Here is a 12,801-nt window from a genome sequence, read left to right on the forward strand (position 1 = left end):
CCCTCCTGGCTGAAGCTCCTCTGATCACCCCAGTCCACCAGGGTTTGTCTGTCTTTGGAGCTCTTTCTTTCTTTCTTTCTTTCTTTTTTCCTTTTGACTATTCATGTAGCAACTCCTAGGTGCTCTGCATTGTTGGCTGTCTTGCTGTGAGTGTATCTGCTCCAACTAATCCATAAGCTCCTGCAGGGAGTGCTGGCAGCCTGTGCGGCTTTGCTTTCACGGCATCTAGCACACCACCTCTCACAAAAAATGTTTATTTTTCTATTACTTATTTGTAGATTATTTATATCTCTATATCAACTTAGTAATGTACGAGCTAATTTTTCCTAACTAACAATCCAGTTAGCAGCACCATCACCCACATATGCTTAAGCACAATAGAAAATGACTGTCATTTCCCATTGTGGTATAGGAAAAAGAACAGAGGAACTAACACTTACTGAGCTTTCAACCCATGTTTTAAAAGCTCTTTACACCTCTATTCTAAGGCTTGCTGTCTTTTCGGATCCCATAGTTTTTAGTCTGCCACCTCTACTTCCTAGAACTTGCTAAACGTATAAAACATACCCTGCCAATCATCACCTTCCAGCATCTGAACCTTCTACCAAATTTAATCTAAGATAGAATTCCCATTCTGCCTCTTTCCCACTCCATACGTCTTCCACACTACTTATATTCTAATTAAAGTAAAATAAATGTATAGACTCTTTACCCCCAAAATGCCAATCAGTACACTCTGCTAAAGATTTGCAACAGCTTCGAAGAAAATGAAATTTATGAGACAGGCCATTTTAAATTACCCTGTGTTACATAAAACATCCACCTACCCCTTCTAGTCTAGTCTATGCACACTCCCAGTTGGCTTTTCCTAGGCCTTCTGTCATCTGAGCCCAGGTATTGTATTCACTTACTGAAATACTGAACAATTTAAAATTTGCATATCCACCAGATTTATAATTTGAAGATGAATCATGATAAGTGATTTCTTCCGCTCAGAGAGACTTTTAAAAATCAATATGGCAGGCCAGAACTGACAACCTATTACTCATCTAATGACCCGAATCAGCTCAGAAAAGTAAATAACTTCCTATGATCTAGTTAAGAAAAAAGCGTTCAGGTAGAAACAAGTTCTAAAGAACTAGGCAGGGGCACTTTCACAAAAGAACCACTTCCTTTCTCTCTGCTGCCAACCTAAATCTGGCTATGCCATCCCTGGTTTTATACTCACACAATTCCACTTCACAGAAACCTTCCCCATGGATGGCTTCTTTGAAAAAATGGGTAAGGCAAGTAAATAAAGCAATGGGATTCTTCCACGCTGACTAGATAACAGTGTTAGATAAGCTACTAGCCCGCAGGGAATCGACAAGAGCAACAGAACAAGAAACTGCCTTGTACAGGACACATACCTTGATCTGCTGTCAGAAACTCCTGTGAAGCCCTCCCTTAAGTGGGCCCGGGGGAGCTTTGTTTCACTAATACTGGAGCACAGCAGCCCTCAAACTCAGTTGAGCTCGGGGAAGCCATTGAGCTCTCTGCAGAACTCCGAGAAGCACTGACTTGTCAAACTTAAAATATCTACCATAACTCTGTACTTTTTTCAAAGGCTGCTCTGTTAGTTGTGGCAAAAACAGCCAAGTGTCAAAGACCGAAAGAAAAAAAGACCATGGAGGAAGAGCCCATCCATTACCTCATTTTTAACAGGAAAGGATTGTTGCATAATTTTATAAAGGGAATAGCATGGGCCAAATTATATGAATCTAAGAAACACTGCTCTAAGTCACCTCATGAATTCCTCTCCCAGGATTTACCTGAAGGGCTAACACCCTTGAAAATGCACCCCTCTCCACTGCAGGATCCTTTCCCTCAGTTTTCTTTCTCAGCATTCCAGGGCTTCATCTAATCACTTCCATTCACTTCACATCCATGAAGCACCTACTGAGTTCTTTGCCAGGCAGTGTGGGAGCTTCCAGAGACATCCATATGAACAAGTTTCCATCCATTACTTAGGAATCCATTTACCGGAAGACATAGGATGTAAAGAACACTTTAAACCCATGAATTCTCTTTCTTGACGTCGCTTTCTCAACAATTTATAGCCTTGAATGGCTGGCCCATGTGATATAGGGTATCCTCTTTTAAACGGCTGCCACCATCATACCCTCCTAAATACAACACCCAGAAGAGATAATGATTCTTTTTCCCTCCCTTTACTTAATTACTAGAATTACTTAAGTTAGGTGAAATGATTCTTTCATGGAAAACATATATATACATACACACCATAGAGAGAAGCCTGGTAACAATATAAATAAAATTAGATTTTAATTCAAATTTATCTCTTCTCCTTTCCATTTTAATAAACCATGAAAAATGATTCCCTAAATAACCCCGGGCGAACCTCATATTTTAAACATGTATTAGAAAATTGCGACTCTTTAATATTCACAAATGAACTTCCAGAAAAAACAACAGCATAACTCAAAAGGATCATTGGTCAGCAATCAGATATCACCCTCGTTTCTTTCAGCGAGGTGTCCACTAAAGTTAAACTATAATAGTGAATGAAGCTGGATCTGAACCAAGCATGGGACTCATGCCAGAGTCACTGTCTTGCTAAACTGTATGATACACTGACGGCACATTTTTTTATCGGCTCTTAAAGGATGTGCCTTAATACTCGCCTTGGATTGAGTTAGTGCTTGGTCTACCACGGGAAGAAAGAAACGAAAGGAGAAAGGCTGAATCACTTTAATCGCCACAGAAGTATGACTTGTTCTATTACAACAGGAACCAATAAAACTCACCAAATTTATCAATAACTTGAGAATTCAGTTCATAACACAAATTTATGTCCTTTTCCCATTCTGGTGACCGAGTAGAATATGAAGATGTTAAAGTAGAATAAGTATACTTAGATTTCTTATAGTCCTGGGAAAACAAAAAGCTCCCTAAGTAACTGGAGGGCAGATATGTTAAGAGATTATGGGGATGTGAAGTACAGCAGAGGGAATATAGTCAATAATACTGTAAGAACTCTATGTAGTGCCAGGTGAGTACTAGACTAACCAGGGAATCACTTCGTAAATTATATAAATGTCTAACTGCTACGCTGTACACTTGAAACTAATATAAAATAATACTGAATGTCAACTCTAATAGAAAAATTAAACATTAAAAAAAGAAAGCGATTATGGACTAGAACAATAAAGTATAGTATAGTTGTAAGACTGCAGGTCTTTTTTAAGCCCCAGGACACATTCATGTCCTAATCGAAGCTTGATCAAGGTTAAAAGTACAGAATTCCAGTACACTGGCTCGAGAATTACATGGTCATCACAAGGTAAGCATAATGCAAACTGGAGACAGAAGCCAATGACAGCAACAGAAGGCCAGGGCAGTTCACCACGACTCTCAGCAAGCTGTGGTCACGATTCAGGCCCACACCACTCGCCTGGGCTCCAAGGAGTGAGCTCCCAACAGTCAGTCACAGCTAGAAGGCCATTTGTAATAACAGCTTCTCAGCATGGCCTGGCCACGCCAGAGTCCACAATGTTCTTAAAATTACATTTTTCTACTGCTCTATGATGTGCTAAGAAAATAGAATGACAGGGAAGGTGACAGAAATGCTTACTGAGCGCTTTGTCTTCAGCACTTTCCCGTATCAGTCACTACACCCACCTATTCATATTTTTACAGACAAGAGGCCTAAGGGTCAGAAACATTAAGCAATTTACTTACGGTCCCAGAGCTGGAGAGTTAGAGCCAGGACTGAAACGAAATTCATTGATTCCAAAGCCACCACTCTCCTGTAACATGCTACATATTACTAAACAATAAATAAGTTTCGAGTATAGCCTAGAGATTCTACTAAGTATTTTACATGCAACATATCACTCAATCCTTGAAAACCTGTGAGGTTTCCCTTTTTGCAGATGACAAAACTAGACTTACGGAGGTTAAAAAATGTATCCAAGTTTGCAACCTACGCCTATCTTTAATTATGGCCCCATATATGCACCCAGGTTCAAGAAAAACTGTAAAAATCAGGGGTGGAAACTGACAATCGGAACCTCTCATCATTTAGTTTTATCTATAAGGCTTGGAGCACTCCTCAAACATCTCCTCCCTCACCCTCTTGGCTGAGTTCATGACACAGGGGAGGAGTAAGTCATCTGACCAGCAGCACTGGGCTCTGTGGCTGAGCTTCTAAGTCTGGCTGCCGTAGAACAAAGAGCCAGTGTTTCAGTAAATCCCACCCTGCACCTGTTCATGTGGTATGTGCTTTCTACCTACCCCAGCCCAGACATAGCCCTAAGCCAAGGTACCTTCATGTTTGCAGAGCAGCATAGCACCTACATACTTTCTGAAAGAACATACCCTTTTAAGGGGATCCACAGTGCTAAACTTAATTTTCACTTCCCATTATTAAAGGACTCTCTTCTAGTGTAAACATGTTTGCCCCACTTAAAAGCTTCAGTAGAAAATCAAAGTGGGTTCTAGGAATACTTATAAATATTTCACAATCTCACCTGCCTGGGAACATAAATCAGCAAAACCAGCAGCTTCTGGGAAAATATATGCAACAGGTACAACAGAAACAAACCCAAAGTGTCAATGACTTGATTGTATGCAGTCCTTGGGAAAATATCTTTCTTTTCACTGTGTTTACAAACAAGAGAATATTTTTTTATTGCCTAATGGGGTGAGCTTCCTTGGTTAATGTAATCACAGAAAAGCCTTTAAATTTTAGGAATCAAGTCACTAAAGATTTGGAACAATAGTCAAATTAACCAGCTAGTTTACCACCACATTTCACTGAATTCCTGACTTTATCAATATCAACCCACCAGTCACACCTGGACTCCAAGAAGAACTGTTTCCACAGCAGCCAACATGAAGAAGCTCCGACTGGCTATATTTGGGACAATTTGAGCAGTAAAATAATTTAAGCATTATATTATATTCATCGAATAAATATCCATGAGTATATATAGATATGAATAACTAAATAAACATTTGGTGGAAGGGGGTGACTCTTTCTTAAAGAATAATTCTAATTACCTAATGCAATAAAAAGATGAAAACAGAAAATCACTCTTAGGCAAACACCACATTACTAAATGTTACAGACAAGAAACGTTAGTGGATGCCGAAATCAGGGGACAAAAGTATAATGAGATATAGGATATTTGTGAAATGTCGACGTGTCCCCCCGTAAGATATTACTGAGTACAGAGAAGAGAGAGGAAAAAAACAAAAACAAAACTAACTTTCCAGTGGTGATGAGCAGACACCACCTTAGCACAGTGATCACAGTTATCACGAATCTTGAGACATGTTGACATCATGTACCTGCTGATATGATACACTGAGAAAGTCACTTTTACGTGAAAACATCAGATGACTTCAAACTGAAGGACATTCTGCACTATAACTAGCCTTACTCTGCAAAAATTGTTAAGGTTATGGAAGACCAAAAAAAAAAAAAAAAAAAAAAATACCCCAGACTGGAGGAGACCACAGGAACCTGACAATGAAAGGCAATGTGTGATGCTGGACTAAGAGAGGAACGTAGTAGGACAACTGGTAAATTGGAATGAGGTCAATATTCGAGTTAATTGAGTGCTGATGCTGGTTTTGACAAGTGTACGGTGGCTATGTAAAATGCTAACATTTGGGGAAGCTGGGTGATAGTTACACGGGAACTCTCTGTGCTATTTATGCAACTTTTAAGTATGAAAGTATTTTAAAATAAGTTACACAGAAAAGGAACGGCCTCCTTCCTCCCCACAAATAAAGTCTTTTAAAAAAAAAAAAAACAACACTCAAGCATTATTGCAAAAGATAGCATCTATTTCCTTGGCAAAAGCTGCACTGCCCTCCGCATGTTATCAGCTTAGGCTACGAAACAGGACGACCCTACTTGCTCCCTGCCCACTCTGACCTCTAGCATCTTCACATGAATCACATTCATCTTCCTAAGACATGTCCTTACCTATCACTTTGTTTTTAAGAAATAAAGTAATTATTTAAAAACGAACACAGTTTACTTTTCCTCAGCGCTCACAACTCTGTTCTAAGACTTCGCTGGAGAGGTCAGTGCCCTCGGGGTCCACATAAGCCCCGCTGCCCTGCTCCCCCGTGCAGTCTCTGCTCTAGCCAAGCATGTCGTCTGATTTTTACTATGCAAACCGTGGGCCTGCCCCTGCCCCTGCCCCTGCCATGACCTCTGCTCCCCGCATCTCTTTACATTGCCACATCCTGCCCTTCCTTCAATCCATGTAAATGCTGCATGAAGCCCACCCCAAGCCCTGAGCCTCCCACGATTTATCGCTTCCCCCCAAAGCTCTAACACTTGTCTGTATTTGCCACGAAAATGTAATGCCTCGAGCAGGCTCCACGTGTATGTGTATGCCATCTCTCCTCGACCAGCCTGTAAACCCCCAGAGGGAGTTAGAATGCCTGTGAATCTAGCACCTTCTACAGTAGAAGGTAGCTGACCACTGCTCCCAGCACCGCCTAATGATCCGGACTCTCAGGCCAAGCGGTAAAGTGTGATGTTGCCACCTCAAAATCTATGAAACCCACTGTCACCTCTGACACGCCACTGCTACCATCTACCTTTCATTTACCACTGTCTTAAGTGGTCAGGTATGGAACGAGCATCTACGAAGAGTACAGTAAGGCCACATTTAATGCTGTCCACAGGTTCTTGGAAACTGCGACTTTAAGAGAAACTAAATATAAAGAAACCAGTTTTACCACAGGCTAACAGAGGAGCGACACATACATTTAAGAAAGATGAATAAAAAGGAAAGAATGATTTCCTAACCTGCTCATTCTAGTTTAAGGTCCCAAGAGGCCAGAGCCTCTGCTGGCAGCTCAAGGTGTGAAGTGGGAGCCCACCCTGGACAGGCCACTCACACACGCGGACCAGCATTAAGTCAGACTGGGACAGTCCAGACATGCCAGTTCACCACACACGTATATCTTTCAGACGTGGGAGGAAGAGAGTCCCCAGAGAAAACCCCACGCAGACATGGGGAGAACATGCAGACTCCACACAGACAGCGGCCCTGGCCAGGAATCGATTCTTTTCCTTACACTGATTCTTTTCCTTATCGATGTTATAATGAAACAATGTTATTCGAGGACCTGCTATATATTTTATACACTGAATAATTAATGTGCTTGTTTTAAAACTTAAATATACACTTGAATGCCAATTATTCCTTTGTAGTGAAAGACATTTCAATTAAGTCACTTTGTGTGGGGTCTTCAAGAGGAAAAAATGTCCATTTCTCCTTTTCTTTCCAGAAGTGAGCAAAAGAAATACACCTTGGAACAGCCACCTGTCTTGCCTGCTTTGGCTCTGGAAAAAAATTAGTCTCCTAGATGCTTCTTGTCAATCTGTACATATATTTTTGAAAGCTGCAAAACAAGGTGATAAAATACAGTCTTCTAGTCACTAGTTCCAGCTTTTATTTCTCAATTACTCAACTAAGACATGCAAAGAACCTCAGAACTGTATCACTGCAAAGAACATTTTGAGGTGACCTGGCCCCTTCCATATCCTTCATCTAAACCACGTGAGTCAGGTGGGAACCTAGATAATGGGTCGGGTAACTACAGCCCACTGCCAAACCCAGCTGCCACCTGTTTTTCATAAAGTTTTATTGGAACACAGCTGTACCCATTTGTTTACAAATGGTCTCTCTTTCCCTGCCAAAAATATTCACTATCTTACCCTTTACAGAAAAAGTTTACCAATCCTGGTCTACATTATCAAATTTTATAGAGCTGGAGGTGCTCTATAATCTCTCTGGCAATATATTCTAGCGCTTAACTAGTAATTGATACAATTTTATTTTCATTTTGAACCAAATGATCTCTCACCACAATTTAAGATTATTTCCTCCAAAACTGTTTAATGCACATTTCCATGTTCACTTACACGTTACATGAAAGCAAGAAATGGATCAAAACAACTTTGGGCTCCCAAGATTAAAACAAACAAAAAAGAAGCAATGAGTTTTACTAACTCCTTTTAAACTAGGAACTTCCAGTCTATACCACAATGTAAACAAGTCTAGACTACACAAAACCGATGTCAAGGGCCAAATACACAAAAGGACTGGCTGGTGCAAGAACATGTTGTTTCAAACATCCGAATCTTGCACAGTATTCTCCTTACCTGGAATGCTTTTCTCCTCATACATTTAAGTTTTCGTACAGTTTATGTTTAAATGTATTCATATGCTCAAATCTCCTGTTAAAATTTCTCTTATGTACTTCAAAAGCACTTTAGATTCCAGATATTTATTTACATGTGGATTTCCTCTAATTCACTCTAGGAATCTTAAAGATAGGGTCTCTGATCCACTCATATTTATAAATGTTCACAGTATCTAACATGATACATTTGCATACAATTAAGTATCGCTGCATACATTTCTTATTAAACATTTGGAGAGGGGGGGAAAATCCAGCTCTTTCAACACCTTCCTTAACTCTTTCCATCTCCTTGAGTTTGCAGCTCCTTACTCTGTGCATTACACCTTCTCTCCTGGGAACCAGCCTTGCGTGGCGGTTAAGAGCCAAGCTCTGAATTTACATCATTAGATTCAAACGCCATCTGTGCCACTTAAAAGTTATGTGTCTTCAGACAAGTTATTTAACTTCTTTGTGCCTCTTTTTCCACCCCCTTTAAATGGGAGAAATAAAATCTACTCATAAGGTTGTTGTAAGGATTAAATGATTTAAAACAGTGGTTCTCAAACTTCAGCATGCATCAGCATCACCTGAAGGCTTATTAAACAAGATCGCTGGCCCTCAGGCGTTGGGGGTTCGGCAGGTCAGGGGAAAAGCCTACGAATCAGCATTACTAACAAGTTCCCAAAGGGTGTTGATGCTGGTGGACTACATTTTGAGCAGCGCTGACTAAAAACAAAATTATAAAAGAGCTCAGAACAGTGCCTGTTGTTTTATAAATGCCCAATCAGTGTTAACCATTATTGGGCTCTCAGCAAACTTTACTTATTATTATGCACACAAATGCGGGTCTTCTCGACCACACTGTAAGCTTCTCCAAGGGATAAGATTGTATCTTTTCATCCACATCCCTAGGACATGGTACAGTGCCTGTGACAAGTAAGGCCAGTGGAGCAGTGACAGAATTCTCTGACTCTCACCCAAAGTTCCTTTTGGCTGGAAAAGAAAATAGGATTTTTGTGAAAGAAAACATGCCCAGGGGTTTCACATCAAGTGTCTTTTGGACATAGTCTCTTTCATTCACCCACTTGACCCATGAGGGTTGGGCCCCATTTCCCATACTTGGGAGTCTGAGGAGCTAACTCAGGCTCAATCAGCTTTATAAGGTTCTGGGGACCATGGTCCATCCCCAAATGGGTACAGAATTTCTTTGGGGTTCTGTCAATGGTAACGACCTGCAATCACCACTGTTTAAAATTCCAGGTACAGTCAGTCCTTACATAAACGAAAGTTTTATCTGGATACTACTAACAGGAAATCCTGCAGTTCACTCTAAATTAGTACTGTCTCCTGGTCATTACTACTTACCATCATTAGTGTTCTCAAATCTTTTAATAATTCATTTTAGGATTTGAGAGGATCTATATTAACCTTAGCAGTCTACAATATCACACAAACGACTTACAAAATTCATGACACCTGCAATACAGGGTCATCACATAGACTCTCCACAATTTTGGAAATAACCATAACAGCAGTACTGGAATCCCATATGTGGACTTTCGGTATCATGGAAGATTGCTTTTCTAGCTCCCCTGAAGTCAGTTAAAGTGAGGGTTCCCAAGCCCCCTGGATTGGTACTGGTTCATGGCTTGTTAGGAACTGGGCCGCAGAGCAGGAGCTAAGGGATGTGCAAGCGAGCAAAGCATCCTCTGTATGTGCGGCCGCTCCCCAGCGCTAGCATCACCGCCTCAGCTCCACCTCAGATCATCGGGCATTAGATTCTCATAGAAACATTGGTCCCTGGTGCCAAAAAGTTTGGGGACCGCTGACTGTTGAAGCAAGTAAGAGAACTCTATTACTGCCTATCTTGTGCAATTCCAGTTTTAAAAATTGTTCTCTTGATGGAGATAAGAACACTGTCGTCTTATCGGTCTAGGCCTGCCTTATTTTCTTGCTTTGATCATCTAGAAAATTGCCAGCTTTGTCGGCCTTTATTTATTTAACAAGCCCTCAGCTAGCTGGTGCTTGAGTCTTACGGGCTTGTGAAACTTCATTTATCCTGGGTCACATGTCCCTCTTCCTCTTGCGTACTTGTCTTTTTAAAATGAGGTCCCTTAAAAACTCGCTTTATAGCCATACCGGTTTCTTTCACTTCCTTTTACTTTTCTAATATGTTCTAACAGTAACACTATAGAATCTGAATTTCAATCACATCGTTTCCTTTTACTGTTTCCAGCTACGATACCCTATCGCTTCTCTTAATTTGCTGAAATCAGATTCCAGGAAGTGCAAGGTTCAGAATAGGGTCACTTCCTCCCCGAGTTCCCTCTCTAAAAAGGGCAGAGTCTAATCAGCACTGTGCTACACTGGTGCTGATAACTGTATGCTTACACTTCCCAGTGCCTTGACGCTGATTTAGATTTCCTCCTACCTCCACCAAATTGTCCCCTTTCCAATCTTCCTACCAAGTTATTTCTTCCAACTCGTCGAGACAGCCTCTCTCTTCTCTAATAAGTCATCGCAAAGAGGCCTTCTTCAAACTGTTTCCCTCTCTCCCCTAGCTTTCCACTCTGGCACAGAGGCTCACTCTAGTCCTAGCACACATAAGCAGGGATCTCTTCAGCCAGAACGAGAAACAAAGAATGTAAGCAGAGTTCAGATGTTCAGGAATTCAAGGGGATCTCTGGTTTCTCTCTGGAAATTCCCTTTTGCCATAGCAGGCATCCACAACTGCCAATCAGTTCTCCTCGCTCATCAGGGCCCTCCCAGTAGAGGCTTCTGGAATGCTACTAAAACCACCTGGCAAGTATTATCTTCCTCCAGGCCCCATCGCAGCTAAGCTCGGATGCTAGTAATCGAGTTACCTACACCCTTCCTCCAAGTGTGGTCTGTGCAGCAGCAGCCTCGGCATCACCAGAGCACTTCTGGGAAATGCAGATTTTCAGGTTCCACCCCAGACCTGCACAATTGATAGATGAGGCATAATAAGACCCCCAGTTGAGTCATATCACAGTGAAGTTTGAAAAGCATTCATCTGAACTACCTGGATAAGAAATCCTGCTTCTGCCACAAATGTTTCTAAATCATATAAAGCCCCTGAAGCTATCTAGAGACCCCGTCTGCAAAAGGATTATATGGGCAAAATGAGTTTTGAAGATGTTGCTTCCTCTATTCTCTCTTTTTAAAGATGAAAACTGCACCTAAGCATATTCAAGGCGCTAAAGAATTCCTGCAGTAAACAAACGTTTGATCCAACATTTCTCAGACATGTCTGACCAAGGAATTTTTAAAATCTACTTACAACATCTGTTACCATCTCACAGCACATTTATTGGCATTAATGGAAAACAGTAGATTAAAAATCTCATTCCAGAACATAAGCACCTCCATTTGACAATTTACAAAGTACTCGCTCCGAACTTCTCCTTCTGGCCTGCTTACCGACGACCTTTATGTATATATGCTGATGGAGTTTAGATGTGATGCCGCCTTCTACATTCTTGGCTGAGGAGATCCAGCAGAGGCCGGCCTTGGCCCCAAACGCAGGACATTATAAGCCACGATGAACAGATGAAGCCAACACCAGAGCTACCCACACCGATAAAGGCAGTCTGCCTGTGGTCGCCCCGCATTGTCTGGACATAGTTTGCCTCCCCTCTCTACTATTTTTCACCATATCTAAGAGGAAAGTCACATTCAGGTTCTAATTTACATGTATCCTGCTACATAACACCCAAAAGCTACTTCGGGTTTCCTGCATTCACCCCTCCTCGTTAAACATAATTACTGTAAGAGGTATTTCATAAGAGGTTCCATTTTTAGAACTCTCTCAATTTTTACTTTTAATCAAACTTCATTTTAAACACTGACAACTGCACTCTTTCTGCTTTCTATCTGTAGGAACTTAGGTAACAAATTTAATATCTTCTCTGACTTGATGCGGCTCAGCTGGAATAAATCATAAGCCTAATTTTTTAAGAGGCCTCTTTCAAAGTATGTTAATATTGATTGATAATCTGTGTCTAGATGAAAAAAAAAATCTAAAGTTAACAAAGTGCCCTACATTCCAAAAGTAGGTGACTGAGGATCTAATCGACACAATGAGAATGAATTATAGAGGAGGAAACATTTTGCTGGAATGTTTTTCCACTTAGAAGGGTTTTACAGTCTGTAGTTATCTGGAAACACCGTGGTCTCTCCTCTGTTCTCCTCCACTCACACTCCGCCTCTCCTGCATCTTACTCAAAGCACGTGATGAAATATTAAGCAGCCATTACGAATATTTTAAAGAACACAGGGAAGTAGTTCAGTGAAAAGTGGGGGTGGGAGAGTAAATAAAACTGAAGTAACAACATGAGATCAACTAAAACAAAGAGAAAAGAATATATACTCGAATGCTCACAGCGATGGTCTCTGGTAGATTTCTGTTTCTTTCCAAACTTCCAACTGTCCTATATTAAATGTATTACTTTTATAATCAGATAAATAAATCTACATCAAAAGCAGGATAAAACTTCCACTCATACCTCTACCCTCTGTCTAAAAGGAAAGGCAAAGCTAAACAGATGAAAATGGTAACACTTC

The 12,801-nt window shown here is 40.9% G+C and overlaps 1 protein-coding gene across 1 annotated transcript in view; it reads right to left on the bottom strand.

Moving 5' to 3' along the window:
- The window catches only part of RAPGEF5 (Rap guanine nucleotide exchange factor 5), a 201,137-nt gene that overhangs the window by 164,847 nt on the left and 23,489 nt on the right, over window positions 1-12,801 (bottom strand). The gene's annotated exons all lie outside the window — the stretch shown is intronic.

Source organism: Rousettus aegyptiacus, unplaced genomic scaffold (assembly GCF_014176215.1).
Source record: "Rousettus aegyptiacus isolate mRouAeg1 unplaced genomic scaffold, mRouAeg1.p scaffold_m13_p_13, whole genome shotgun sequence".
NCBI classification, from domain to species: domain Eukaryota; kingdom Metazoa; phylum Chordata; class Mammalia; order Chiroptera; family Pteropodidae; genus Rousettus; species Rousettus aegyptiacus.